Source organism: Tamandua tetradactyla, chromosome 18 (genome assembly GCF_023851605.1).
Source record: "Tamandua tetradactyla isolate mTamTet1 chromosome 18, mTamTet1.pri, whole genome shotgun sequence".
NCBI lineage: Eukaryota > Metazoa > Chordata > Mammalia > Pilosa > Myrmecophagidae > Tamandua > Tamandua tetradactyla.
The window spans coordinates 64025250-64040241 of record NC_135344.1 but is presented as its reverse complement, the minus strand read 5'-3'; the positions used below and the strand labels follow the sequence as shown (position 1 = coordinate 64040241).

The window sequence follows — 14992 nt, the reverse complement described above, 5'->3', positions numbered from 1 at the left end:
TGTTGAAAAGACTACACTTGACATCTGCACTGCTGAGAAATCTTGGTCATATGTCAGGTGGCTCTACATAGAGATAGGGATAGAAAGAGAAATATATAAGAGACTCTGTACCTTATTCCATTTAGTCAGTCTGTCTGTTCTTGCACCAGAAATCTTATACACTTTCACTTCATTTATTATATGAAAATGTTTTACACTTTGATATTTAGTCCTATTGCCTGCCTTTGGATGTTACCATTTTGTTTGTAGACTGCTGAAATTTCCTAATATTTCTGCATATGTTAATCATTCTTAATATCATGATTTTTCAATCATTTTTAAAAATGGACTAAAATTACACCAGCTATTTTTTGCTTGGCTAAATAACTAGATTAATTTGGGTTGGAGTACCAAAAGATCTAAAGCAATGTAAAGTTGCCTTCATAGAAGTATAGCATCAAAATTGAAGGAGGTGATAATTTAATTATACTCTGACTCAGAAGTTTACACATACAGTATGGTGTTAAATTATGGAAAATATTTTCTTAAAAGATATTTAAATTGGAGCTCAGAGGAGTAATCACAAACGTCAAGGATGGAATAGCCTCAATAGAGAAGAAACAATGAAAAGAATTCAGGATTTATCCTGGGAGTCAGACAGACAGACATGGGGTTCGAAACCTGTCTCCACCATTTCTCAACTGAATTAACCTTCTTTAAGTTTCTATATCTTAATTTATAAAGTGGAAACAATAATAGTATCTACCTCCCAAGATTTCTGTGAGTTTCAAAAAAGATGATATACATAAAGCTCTTAACAAAGTACAAGGCACTAATTAACACTCAATACATGCTAGCTATAAGGGTCAATGTCTTCCATAGTTGAAGCGCAATCCGGAGGGATGGCGAGAAAAGGGATTTAAATCACTGAAGATTTCCTAGGCCCTGTGCTCCGAGGGTCAGCTGACTCTCAGGATCAGCTCCTTGAGAAACCACTTTGAACCTTCACCACTTTCCCCAAAACACCTATCCACCTTCTACTCCACTGCTACTTTTGGCACCCATATTCACCCCCCACTCTCCTAAGTATGCCCCACTGGACTTCCACAATACCCTGAGAACCCCCTATCATAGCACTCACTTCACTCTATTTAAATGAACAATGTGCATGTGGGTCTCCTTATATGGTTAATTCAAAGGTGATGGAAATGATGGAAAGACTATCAGACATAGCAAAGGATACAAATTAGCCTATTTAGGTGAAGGAAAGCAAATCATCTGTACATAGAACAGAAAACACGGTACAGTTCCAGGCTGAGAAAGGGAGGGGTCAAAAAGCTTCCCCATCCTTCAGTCCCCACAAAGGATCCCAGACGCCAATCACACCACTTAAGATTCTTCCAAAAATTTCCTCTACCTATCCCATTCCCAGCAGCTCTCCATACATTCCTGGACCACAGCTTTTCTGGAAATTTCAGTTAATGCTTGGTTGCTCACTTAGTGCTAGTAATTGGAAATAATCCAAATCCCAACACATTCCTGAGCATTTACTATTACTGTGAGAAGGGGGAAAATCAAGTCAATTCCTTTAAGTTCTGATGAACCTAATGTCACATGTTCATCCATGTGACAATATGGATGAACCTTGAAGACATGTTAAGTAAAATAACCAGAGACAAAAAGGCAAATATTGTATGATCTCACTGATATGAAGTAATTAGACTATGTGTATGTATAGTCAGAAAACAGAATACAGGTTACCAAGAAGCAGAGGTGGGAATGGGGAGTCAATGCTTAATAGGTACAGAGTTTCTATTTAGGCTATGGAAAAGTATTGATAATGGATGGTGTTGATGGTAGCACAACATTGTGAAAGTAATTAACACCATTGAATTATATACTTGAAAGTGGTTAAAATGAAAAATTTTAGGTTGTATATATGTTACCATAATAAAAAAAAATTATAGTTAATAATATAATAACAATATTGTTTTACTAATTGTAACAAAGTTACCACACTAATGCAAAGTGTTAAAACTTGGGAAAATTGTTGGGGGGATTATATAGGAACTCTATTCTCTGCATGAAATTTCTGAAAACCCATAGCTGCTCTAATAAAAGTTTAAAACAACAACAAAAAGTCAGCTCCTCAGGCAAACCATATTCCTAACAAGAAATCCACTTAAGATTTTTTCTTGCATTTCTGTAATAGACTATAAACTCAAATACAGTAAATATGTCAATCATCTTTTCCTCCAAATATTAATACAGAGTATGGGACATATCAGGTATTCAGCAAATTCTTTGTAAACTGAAGTGGGGAGAGTAATTATTATTATTCCCACTTTACAGATGAACACATGTGTGGCACAAAATAAGCCCCCAAAAACAGGAGCTACAATTCAGTTCTTACTCTAGAGCAAAGCGCTTTTCTACTACAACACACTGCATTTGACTGCATTGTGCTGGAATTCATACAGCACCAAGGAAAAGAATTAGGAAAAAATATTTCACTTTGAGATATAGAAAGCATTTGATATAAAGAAAACATTTCTAGTATCTGGATATACCATTTGCTTCAAGAGTTATTACAAATAATCTGAAGTATTTAATATGCTTACTCAACAGAAGAAATTTATTGAACACAGTATCAGATGTTGAGGGTTCAAAGAGACCCACTAATACTTCTAGCCCAGGTCTTCATCAAGTAAGCATCAAATATATAATCACAGAGGTAAGTGGAAAATTGGGATTGTGATAGAGGTACATGTTCTATGATATATCAGAGGGAGAGAGGCGGGACTGGGGTTTAATCCAAGCTACGATTTTCCCCAAGAAAGTATTTTGTAGGTTGACGTCTAATGGTGGAGTAAGAGTTCACTGGGAGAAGATAAAGAGGGACAGATCTAAGCAAAATTCTTTTAAAATAAGAAATGGCAAGAAAAGGGATCTATATAAGCACAATCATTAAGCAAAGGGTACTGCCTGTTCAATGGCCCCTCACCAAGGGGAAGAGTAGCGTACTTGAGGAACTGAAAGAAGGCCATCATGGCCAAAGCAGAAAGGTAAGGGGGGGGTCAGTGGGATATTAGGATAGCAGAATATCAGGCCACCTCACAGAGTCTTGTAGTCTTTATCCTGTCAGAAATAAGTGAGTTTACTCAGCATAACATCTTGCCTTTCTCTACCAATCTTTGATAAGCATCAAACACACTCAAGTACATAAAAGATTGGTGAAGTGAGTCGAGGAATCTTAGGTTCTGGTGAGGCCATCATTGTAAAGGATAACCGGGGATCGGGACAACCCGTAAAGCACAAACATAAATTTCCGACTGTCACCACTGGCAGAAGTGATTCAATGAAAAGGAATAATTAAAGTAATTAAAAGTAATTTTAAAAGGTGAGAAAACTATTACCACAAAAAGAATTTTCAGACTTTAGGGCCCAAGCTTCAGAATAATTTTCATTGAGAAGCTCAAAGGTGACTAGAGCTACAAACATCAAGAAAATGAAATGACGAAGTCCTGGTTTTAGAAGGGTTGACCCCAAAGAAATCAGAGTCACTGAAGAGGATTGAGGAAAGAAAGAAGAGGGTAACTTTAAGATAGATGCTGAAGTCACTGAGAACTGTGAGGGGGAAATCTTGAGGCTCAGGAGGTTGATGTAAGAGATGAGGATGGGAAGGGAAAAGTGTACTGAGAATCACCAAAAGTGTTCGAGATATTGATCGGCTCCACTCAAATCAATTGTTGTCCAATCAATTCACGATGACAAACCATTCCTGAAATGAACTTCAAACATTAAGACTGTGACTGGAGTTTGGGAAGCTTCATTTTCTTTACTTGGTTTTTACTTAAGGTCATAGCAACCCAAGATCAACAAGTTTTTTTTTGTTATTGCTGTTCCAGGGAGTGCATAGGATATAAATATCTAACTTAGAAAAAGCATAGGGGTTAAAATACACAATCCTATGCAGAAATGCCACTAAGCATATGTCATGAAGAGCCCCCCAACCCCCAACTTTGTGAAGCCAGGCTGCAGCAACTTCTGGTCAGAAGGACCCTGAAATGTTTCTAAAATGTATTGCCTCATTCCTGAGAGTGATGCGTGAGATGAAAGCTAACCTCCCATCTGAAATGAAACCATTTTAAGGTTCACATGACAGTTTAAAAAGTGAAAATTCACACAATTCCTTTAAAATAAGATATGGAAAGAAAGGAGATTTACATAAACACAATCATTAACATGTATGCTTTCTCAACTAGATAAAAAGTGTGTGTCTACAGAAAAACACAACATAAGCCTCTAAGGGAAAATAGACATAGTACTCAGGCTGCCAAAGAAAGTCTCATTGGCTGCACACCTTAAAAATTGTAAACTGGCACGGTCTAAAATACATCCCAGAAGCGGCTCAAGATGTAGGAGGTGTTAGCTTCCAGATGGGTACATTTGTTCTGCGGCTTCATCTCCAAACATTCGTATTTCCTCTGAGGCCACAACTTATATAAATCAGACGAGACTGGTCATCTTGCAACAAAATGGATTTTCAAAATGTGATTTTGAGGAGATTGGAAAGCGTTATACAACAGGTTTTTCTGTCTTCAGGACTGAGAAATGATTGTGTATTGACTGCTCTATTTGAGAATGTCATATTACTCAAGAAGGACGGAAGTCTGTAACATTTCCAAAGAGCCATCTCACTGGATGTTTTATTCCAGGGCCTAAATGGTAAGATGCCAATTATGCGCATTACTCAAAAAGAGGGAATAATGATCACGTACAGACTCTGGTCACTGCTTTTATTTATGAGTTAATCATGATATTATGGCAACTCCACAAAGGGATGCCATAGTGAGGAGTTCCAGTAAAATCTAAATCTTCCAGTATATGTATATGACTAATTACAATATAGATGTGTCATCCACACTTCAAGTGTAACTATTACTAAAGAGAAAACAGTCTAAGCAAATGCATTGTACCCCAAAATGGTTTTGTATTTATATTCATGAAAACAGAATGTATTTCTGTCTTTCACATCACCATATACAAAATAAGGAACAGTTTTAAAGTCAATACCTTGTTAAATTCATTCAGTTGCTGCTTTTCCCAATACCTAATCCATGGATGGCCTTGTTACATTTTTCACCCCACAGCAGTTCACAGAATACCTGGCTTTCCCCATCTCCCCTCACCCCCTGGATTGCATTTAATAACTAGAATTCATGCAAACTGGCTGTTCCTACAGGCTCATAACGAGAAGGCTAAATCTGGAACCAGGTGGATGAGGGCCAGTTAATTGGATCTTTCTTCGCCAAACACCAGGGGACAGCTGGTTTGCATTGTTGTCCTAATGAGCAATGCTTAAACCAAAGCCATGCCCATTAGCTGGAGCTCTTCTGCTGCTATGTACGGTCTTGGAAATCAGGCATATCTCTGCTGGGTGTTTTTATGTTGAAAAGAATGAAGTTTCTACACTTAAAAGAAAGATGCAATGTGATACCCAGGGGAAAGCAGCAGTGTTTCTCTGTTCCCCCATTTCAGTCCTCACATTTCTAAGCACTCACATATTGTTCTGCACATCTTTCCTTGCATAGGAATAGCCACTGTGACCCTTTTAAAGGTCTCCAGTAAGAAGATTAAGACCCACCTGGAATGAGGTGGGTCACATCTTAAGATCCTGCTCACCAAAAGATCCTACTTACAATGGTCCACACCCCACAGGAATGGAGGGGAGAGACCAGCTGACACGGCCATGTGCCTTGTCATCTGACAGAGGAGTTCAGGATGGCCAGCAGCCTGTCTTTAGGAATAAGGTATCGTCCTGATGATGCCTAGATTTGGACATTCTCACAGCCTCAGAACTAGAAGCTTGTAAACCAACAGATTCCCGCTGTTCACAGTCAGCCTGGGTGCACAGGTGGTTCAGGGGTAGAATGCTCGCCTTCCATGCGGGAGACCCAGGTTCGATTCCCGGGTCATGTACCTAAAAAAAAAAAAAAGACAGCCCAATTCTGGTATGTTGCATTTTGCATTTTGGCAGCTTTAGCAAACTAAAACACTTTCTAAATAAACTTAAACTCCCTGGGCAGTGGACCCATGATGTGTTACTTTTCTTAAATGCTTTTGAATAAAAGAAGGGGAAATTCATTGGCATATTACCATTTTAAGTGTAATATTTCATAAGTGTTAATGAATTGACACACGTCCACTTTAATGATAAGACCAGAACATAGGACCCTGTCCCCTCCCAATAACCTGGTCTCTTTGAGTTAACTCCCTAGTTGCATACATGTAGTCAGGCTGTCAAATGTTCCACATTGGGCCAAGACTGCCAAAGACAGTGCAACCGGCCTTCTGTTTTTATTTTAATTTCTCAAAGAGAACGGAAAGGTCTTTTTTTTCAATATGAAATATTAAATGGTACCAAAATGGTATCAAAATATAAAAGGTTTAATAAGATGTTAAGCAATAAAAATTTTCCTTTTTCTGTCAAGGGCAGTCAGAGGGCATACAAAAAAATGAAAAAAGTTAAGCCACTCTGAAAATACTGATGATACAGAAATATTTTCTGGCAATAAATACTATAGGTTCATGGGCTCTGATTTTGTTTCCACAAATTTCCCTTTGACTTTCTCTTTTACTCTGAAATGTAAGACAACATTTTCACTTGGAGCATATGAGTCTTCTTTTTAGCTACCTAAAGGAATGAGGCGTTACTCAGCATTAAAATGCATCATGCTGAAACCATTCCCTTATAAGAGACTCATCTAAATGATAATGAGCATGAAAAATTGATTATCTCCTAGGTTGAACTGGTTTTTGAGTTTTTCATCTGGAGAATCTAATAGTGCTAGAAGAGATCTCAAAACATAAACATGCCAGCAGTTCAATTAATAGACTAGTTAGAGGTAAATCTACAGGATGCTACCTATTTTAGCAAACATAAACAAAATGCTCCTCAAATAATAGTAATTCATAGCATACTTTCAACAGAAAAAGGCCTATTTGAAATTTTAACTTTCTATTTAAACTTCTATGTACACCGTTTTCTTCATCCTCTAATCCAATGAAGCAATTAGATTACAGAGTTTTCAGGCTTATCAAAATATGAATTACAGTGACCTAATCCTCTAGCAAATAACCTGATAAAATATTTGATGAGAAAAGTACTTTTCATATGAGAGTGTTTGTTGGAACTTTCTGGATGTTCACCTTCCTTCCAACTGTCTGTCCTCAATTTTTTTATATTTTCCTCTTTAAAAAATATATCGCCTCCAAGACTTCATCCTTCCCCTGTCTGTGACACTAGCCTTACTCTCTCCCCAGATCCACAGATCCGAGTACCCACCAGATGTCCCATCTGTTTTAGATACCACCAGTGTTAAACTAAGCATGTTCTAATTCAGCATCCATAGACCATCCTTTCTCCTGATTTCCCAGTTTCTAGTAATGGTACCCATTCATTGTATATTACCCTGTGATTTTCTCTATCATAACATGAATGGCACTATTTGTGATTTTTATGTTTTGTGTACTTGCCACGTGTACCACTGCACTAAGAGATATTTGGGGTAAAGAATGTTTCATCTATACCCCTAAACATTATTTTACTGTTGGATGAGAGTATATATAGATTAATTTTCCTGTAGCTTTATTCATGCTACAACTATAGCTCATATACGAGCTCAAAGGGGAATATAAAAATTCATATCAATATCGTTATCAAAAAGTGAATAGAAATTGGTGAAAGATGACAAGGGGATGAATATTTGACAATAGCATTGTATTAATATAAATTTCCTGAATGCTATAATTGCATTGGGGTTGTGTTAGAATGTCCTTGTTCTTAGGAAATAAGTGCTGTACTATTTAGGAGTAAAAATATGAAGAAACCTAGAAGACATATGGTAGTCGCCACTATTGTTGCTGTTGGAAATATTGGCTTTATATTTAAAATAAAACTTAAATAATGTACTAAATTTGGATTTTGTAGGATCCAGTCCTATACTAAAGGAGGCCAATTCTGGAAACTAATTAAGGTGTCTTTTTCCCAAAGGAGTTCTGTCATGCCTAATCTCATATAATTCTAGTATAATAAATACCTGACATCCCACACACAAAAATAGTCAGGACTCCAGAGAATGTTTGAATGGTCAAGTGCAATAAGAAAACAAAAGCCTGCTTACATGTCTACATCATATATCAGGCATTTTGAATACGTGCTTGATTTGCCTGCCAGAACTTTTACCAAATATATTAGGAAATGTTAAAACCTTAAGCCAAGAAATTCAACTTCAAAATATTGTTATCTGAACCTGAAAATTCCATTAGAAGTAAAAAATAAATCTACAGGCAAGAACAACTTTGCACCTTCAGATGAGTTTCAGATATCCCACCCTACCTCCCAAATCTCCACCACATTTTCCCAAGAATTTGAGATAAATACTATCTGTGCTTTCACCTGTTCTAGTAGAGAAGGACAGAGAGAAAAGATAAGAATGAATTTGAATCCTTCTTCGATTATTATTTTTTATTGATTTTCACGCCCATCTCATCCCCACATCCCCATCCCATGGCCAAGATTCAAAGACTCACAAGACTGAAAAGACCCTTAATGGTCACTCACCAGACTGGCTTCAAACTGTGTCCCAAGAGTCCCTATAATTCTTTGGCAGCCCTTAGAGGCCACTTTAGGAATTGAAGGTTCATTTCCCTCTGCTTCAATCAGAGCCACCTTACTCATTCTTACATATTTTACATATTAGGACATGGGGTAATATTTCATTTGGGAAAAAAAAACATGTTCAATCCCACCATGATGAAGATGACAAAACTGAGACCAGAAAAGTTAAGTGCTCATCAAGGACCGCAGAGTTATAGCTCCTCCAGAGCTGAAACTGGAAACCAGACTCAGACTCTCTAACTACCACATCGCTTATTCAAATAAAGATTCCTGTGACTCAGTCTGGGAGATGCTGATTCTTAAGTCTAGGATAGGGCTTGGGAATCTGTATTTCCCTTGGGTCCCAGGTGATTCTGAGTCAGCCAGTCCACAAAGCAGCATTTGGGAACCACTGCTGACTCTAATAGTGCATGGATTAGATCCTGCAATAAATACAGTTTCCATTTCATCAGCACTGAGCACCCAGGAATCTGCTATCTGCTAGTTTAGGAATTTCGAAGGCATAAAAGTTAATTCAACACCAATGAGAGAAGTGACTTACAGTCTAAGTGTGAATCTTCAGTCCCCAAAGACAGCTTAGGACTCAGGCTGCTCTCAGAGGCTGGGGAGACAGTGCATCTACCTTGGCCTGCAGGCCTTCTCCAGATGGCTCCTAAATGAGCCAGAGGATCCAATAGTAGATTTTCAGAATCCTACTTATCCACCCACATGGGCAAAGCTAAATGAGTACTTTTAACAAGTCTTAAAAATAGGAAAAGACCTTATTGAGTGCAGGGGACAAATAAAAAGCTGTGCCAAATGTTGCCCTCCTACTACTCTCTCTAAATGAAGCCCAGTTACCAGAAACTCTCAGGAAGAGATACAGCTCTCATTGTAAGAGGACAGCATGTTTGGGCTCTCTTAAATCTGCAATATGGTTCCTTCTGGGGAGAAAACTGTAGGAAAATGCCAGGCTCAGCAGCCCAGTCTCATGACAGGAGACTCAGTCCTTTGGTAGTGCACTGCCCACTGTGTAAAAGTTACTATTGACCACAAATACAAGGGTCTACTCTCATTCCTGGAACAGGGTTACTCTTCCCAGCCTCTCTGAAGTCAGAAGGGTTTGCTGAACTATTCTGGCCAAAGAACTCTAAGTAGAAGTAGTATGTCCACTCCCAGGCTAAGACAGTGAAAATGTCCTGCACCATCCTCTAGCTCTGTCTCCCTTGCCACTGTGTACTGGAATCCATACATTGTGATAATAGAGATATTAGGAAGAAGATTGGATTCCTAAATCATCACTTGGGATGCAGCTACCCAGTAGAGCAGCAGAGCCCATAGTATGCTTTGCATAACTGAGAAATAATTATTTGCTGCATTAAGTCACCAAGATTTCAAGGTTAACGTGTCACTGAAGCATGATTTGGCTGATCCTGACTAATCTCTCTTCATCCCAACCCTACCACTTCCTGCTCCTGACTATTAGAACAGGGACAGTTCCCTGCTGGTGCTTCTCACCCAAACCTATTCCATCAAAAACAGGAGCTCCTCTCTCACTGGCCCACTCCCTCCAAAGACTCCCTCAGAAGTGGGGGTCTAAAGTATTATTGGATTATGTGCTTTTGATGTTACCTACCAAAACATTGTTAAAAAAAAAAATTAGGAGTAAAATCCTGTCTTATCTCAATCCATAGGCTGAAAAAAAAAAAAAAGAGAGAAAATGTAGAAAAGAGAAAGGTTCCTATGAAGTCCCAAAATCGTAGTTCTAGGACCTGAGAAGATGTTTAGGGCTGCTCCAGATCAGACCTGGTCCGTGTCAGGGTCTGTTCAAAATCCTCAATTCCACAGTAGATGTAATAAGACACCATCAGCTAAGTCTCCCCCTTCAGATTGGAGGTGAACAGAATTGCCATTGCCCCCTGCACAAAGGTGAGTTCCCCATGCCTACCTCAGGACTCAGAACATAGGGCTCAAATATGCTCATCTCTTACCAAGCGCTGTCTACAAGGAGGTCTTCTGTGCAGCTGTGCTGTATGCTGCAACCCAACCCTGCCAAGCAGAGCCAGCACATTAGGCAGGCAACACCCAGGCAGCTGCTGGGTGATAAACTAAGTGAAGGAACCCCAGTTCAGATAAGCAAGAAAAGCGTGGCCAAGACACACTGAGGCTGGACTTCAAGCCCCTCAGCAGAACTGTGACCTGACAAAAATAGCAAATGCATATGGTCCCCACATCAAGGTGGTTTAAGAGGTGAGTCTGCATGGACTCAGCTCAGTCCGTTTTTCAGCTATCCTCCCTCTGAGGCTACGTCATTGCCAGCCATGACTCTCTGAACATGTCACAGCTTTTTAACAGTGGTCCAAACCAAACAGGGATTGATTTGTCCTGCCAGCCCAGCAATGAAATCTGCATTATAATAAAATCAATCCCCAAATATTCATCAACATGTGCGTGCACAGGAAGGAAGGCAGCAGATCAGAAATAGATACCAATGTGGTTCCAGCTCTCAAACCAAACAAATATTGTGGATGACTTGGTGGGAAGGTCCTTTCTCTATGACAAGGATCCCAGCATTCCAGAACCAAGGCTTCTGCCCTGCAGCCAGGACCAGTCACACTCCTTCCAGGGATGTCCCTCTAATGTCTCCTTTACAGGGTAACTAGAAGCTTACTACAGTAACTGAAATCTCAAGTGCTCCCAAGCAAAGATACAGAGGGAAACTCTGGAGTCCCCTTCTAAAATTTGGGATCCAGTGTCCCATGGCCAAAGCACAATAAAATTTGGGGCTACTTTTGATGATTTTTAGGAAGCGTATAGGTCCACCCACAGTGAAATATACACAATAAACCTACTCTTGTTTCTGCTAAGTCATGAGGAAATTCAGATCTAAATCACATGCTAAAGGAACATAATATATTACTGGTATATTCTGATTTCCAAACCCCTTTACAAGGCCAACTCCGTAAACATTATTTTAGTTGAATAATTATTTAAATGTGTGCTCTTAGGAAATATTATCAAATTATAGTAAATGAACAAATACGATTAAATAAAACTATGGTTCCTTGTGAGCACATAAGACGTTTGACCCCAGGAAATGTGGTTAGAGTAGAAATTAATCTCTGTTCACAGACTCAGGTGTGCAGTATAATCCAATTTTTAATGAATAAACGTAATCTCTGGTTGGGCCCCCATCCTGTGGCTTGGTGGGGGGGGGGGGGTGCATGAGCTTCTTCCAGGATCATGTCAAGGTCATCTGTCTTCATAAGCTATTGCCAAGATCTCACAGAACCACACTATGTGGTCTTTTCAGACCTAGAAACCCCTTGTGGAGTCTATGCTCCACCTTTCATGTGCAGCCATTCTTCTTTGGGATCTTGCTGCCTCTCCAGGTACCACCGTGAAGACAGCCTGGGTCCTCACTGCTTCCAGACCCACAAAGCCCACCTGGAAACATCATGTATTCAGTCTAGGAAAAGCGCATCCCTCCCTCCAACTCCTTCCCAGCCAGTTTGCTCCTTCCAGTAAACCCCCCTTTCATATATCAACACTGCAAAACATCTCATTCTCCTATGGCCTTGGGTTGTTAGCAACAAATATTTCCATGTATCACAGGCTGTTTCTGCATTCCATGACCCTACTCAAAGAACAGAATGACTTAACCCTTGGTTTAAAAAACAAAAAAGCAAATACACAGAGTGTTTCCCTAATTTGTTGTGGTATATTCCAGTAAATATGTTTTAGTCTCTGCCCACAAAGCAAAAAGCAAGAAGAGGAATGCATCAAAGATAAATTAGAAGAAAAAAAAAAAAAACGTGAACTTTCAATAATCACACTGCACAGCCTATTTGATTGCCTTCCCTTTACCAATTAGTGTCACTCAATTAAATCAGACGAATTTTCACTTAGTCCAGTGGATTCAAGACTCATTAAAACAACTGAACTACTTCCGCTGATTTTTTCCCTTCTCTTCAAAAACACTCCATCAGACTGGCTCCCAGCCCCAATGACTGAGATGCTCTTGGTAGACCCCAATAAACTATATTGAAATTACTATCTTACTTCTGTTCCTTTGGCTTGGTTTTTTGGCTTAAAGACATTATCTTCAAGTGTTCATAAATACATGTGTAGCAGAGCTTTTATAATTGGGCCTCCCAAGAATTCAAGAAGTCTCAGATCTCTGGAGTAAGAAGAAAAAAGCAGGTAATCAATAAACATGTTGATTTATTAAGACTCAGAGAAATGCAAATTCAATGGAAAGTCAACCACTTATTGGCTACGAAATTGCCTACTTTTAATACCATGAAAGTGCATGAGACTGAAGGGAACAAGGCTCCCTTATGCTGCTGATGAGAGAACGATCTTCCTGGAGATCAAGTTAGACATATTCAATAAGGAGACACTGGCTGCTGCAACAGATGAACCACAAAAATGTCAGTAGCCTCACACAATAAGCTCATTTCTTACTTACATACAGTCTGAAACAGATAATCTTCATTGGCAAAGGGGGATGGGGTCTCTCATCCTTTCAGTCCTTCTAAGCCCTAATTAACAGTCTTCACAACCTTCAGAGTGGCTTCCGGAATCACACCAGACATGCGCAGATGCTGACAGACGGCAGAAGGAGGAGGCCGCAGACAAGGCACAGGCACTTCACAATGACCTTGGCCAGGAAGTGACACTCATTATTTCTGCTCCCAGCCTATGGATGCGCACCAAGCACGTGATCCCACTGAAGTGCAAGGGGAGCTGGAAGCACCTGCTTCCCAGCAATAAATGTACACTTTGATGGAGTGTTTTAGACAGCAGGCCCTGCTAAGGTAGTAAAACAAATAAATAAATATATAAATAAAATAAATATATTTACCCACATCCATATTTGTGTATACATACATATATATATATACATATATATATATATATTTAAAAATAGTTATACTCTTTGACCAAGCAGTTCCATCTTTGGAAATTTTATCTATAATGATTAGATCTGTGGCCTAAAGATTATGCATAATGACATTCACTGGCATTTAGTTTGTAATGGCAAAACACTTAGAAACAACCTAAAATTTTTTAACAGATTGGTTAAATAAGTTCTGGCGCATTTATATGATTAGATGCTATTCACAGATAAACAATGATGCTGTATAAGCACCAAGCCATAGACAATTACAAGGCCTCGTTCCCGTTCTGGACTCCAGGAGTCTGGGCTGTCTAAATGAGCTGTCTATCTACTAAGTCTGATTCAGTCTATGCATTACAGAAAATTTAGGTTCTAAACATAATAAACCTCTCCACCTTTGTTCCCATACAGCAGTTGAAGGTCTAGAGTACATATATTATCATCTTTTACCCTGCTTTCTAATTTACCTTACACCCAGCCAAATTGGCTTTGTTATAAATTCTAACTGAGGCCTGATCACTTTCTCAGTTACTTCACCTATTATATATAACTATGCTAACTTTCAGGTCTGCAGCACTAGCACTCATGTGTCATAGAGCTACTCAAAGTTCCAGGGAAATATCACCTGATAAACATACAGTTCAGTGTCTTAGAATGCAGAAATACATCCATAACTTCAGACCAAATGTGGTTGCTATAAGGACCCACAATCCAAGCTCTCATTTTTTTTATAAGTGTTTTCTAAGAGAGACTTTAGCATATTTGTTCCTTTGTTTCTGGCCCATTCTGCCCAACCCATTGTCCCCAAGGTTTATTCAATTCGTGTGTCCCTCTTCATCCCTCCTTTTTTTGTAGCCACACCAAATTCCATCATATAAATGTATCACCATTTGCCATTGTATTTCTCAGTCATTGATTCCTTCAACTCTCTCTATCTATTGGGCATCATGGATAAAGTTAAAAATAAGCAAACCAGGTCTTATAATAGATTCATTTGGTTGCACAGGCAGCAGCACTCTCAATTTTAGGCCATTTTCACTGCCCTCCCCACTACATGGTACAAGCTAGTCAGGATGAAAATTTCCCTGACAATATGGGGCATGACTCCCGGGAATGAGTCTGGCTGTGACACTGTGGGATCAACAACACCTTCCTGACCAAAAAGGGAAAAGAAGTGTCATAAAATAAGGCACCAACGGCCAAGAGAGATCAAATGGAGTCAAGAGGCTATCCTGGAGATTGCTCTTATGCAAGCTTCGGTTAGATAGTGCTAACTGTCATGGTTTGCTAAACCCCAAACAACATCACTCCTGTTCTCTCTTAAGACTATCTAGGACTCAAACTGAGACTCTATAAAGGTCCCATGCTCTGAGCGCATTTCCTGGAACTTATAATTCCCAGAGGGTTCCCAGGTCAGATAAATCCTGAAACCCAGAAGAACCAACCTC

The 14992-nt window shown here is 39.2% G+C and overlaps 1 long non-coding RNA gene across 1 annotated transcript; it reads right to left on the bottom strand.

Annotated features, from left to right (window-relative positions):
* Nucleotides 1–4771: 4771 nt before the first annotated feature.
* On the bottom strand, nt 4772–13304 carry LOC143662683 (uncharacterized). The gene is made up of 3 exons (XR_013165539.1): nt 13113–13304; nt 12704–12821; nt 4772–5962 (listed from the first exon to the last, which is right to left on the bottom strand). It is a non-coding gene; the product is annotated as an uncharacterized LOC143662683 (long non-coding RNA).
* Between the last annotated feature and the right edge of the window lie 1688 nt (nt 13305–14992).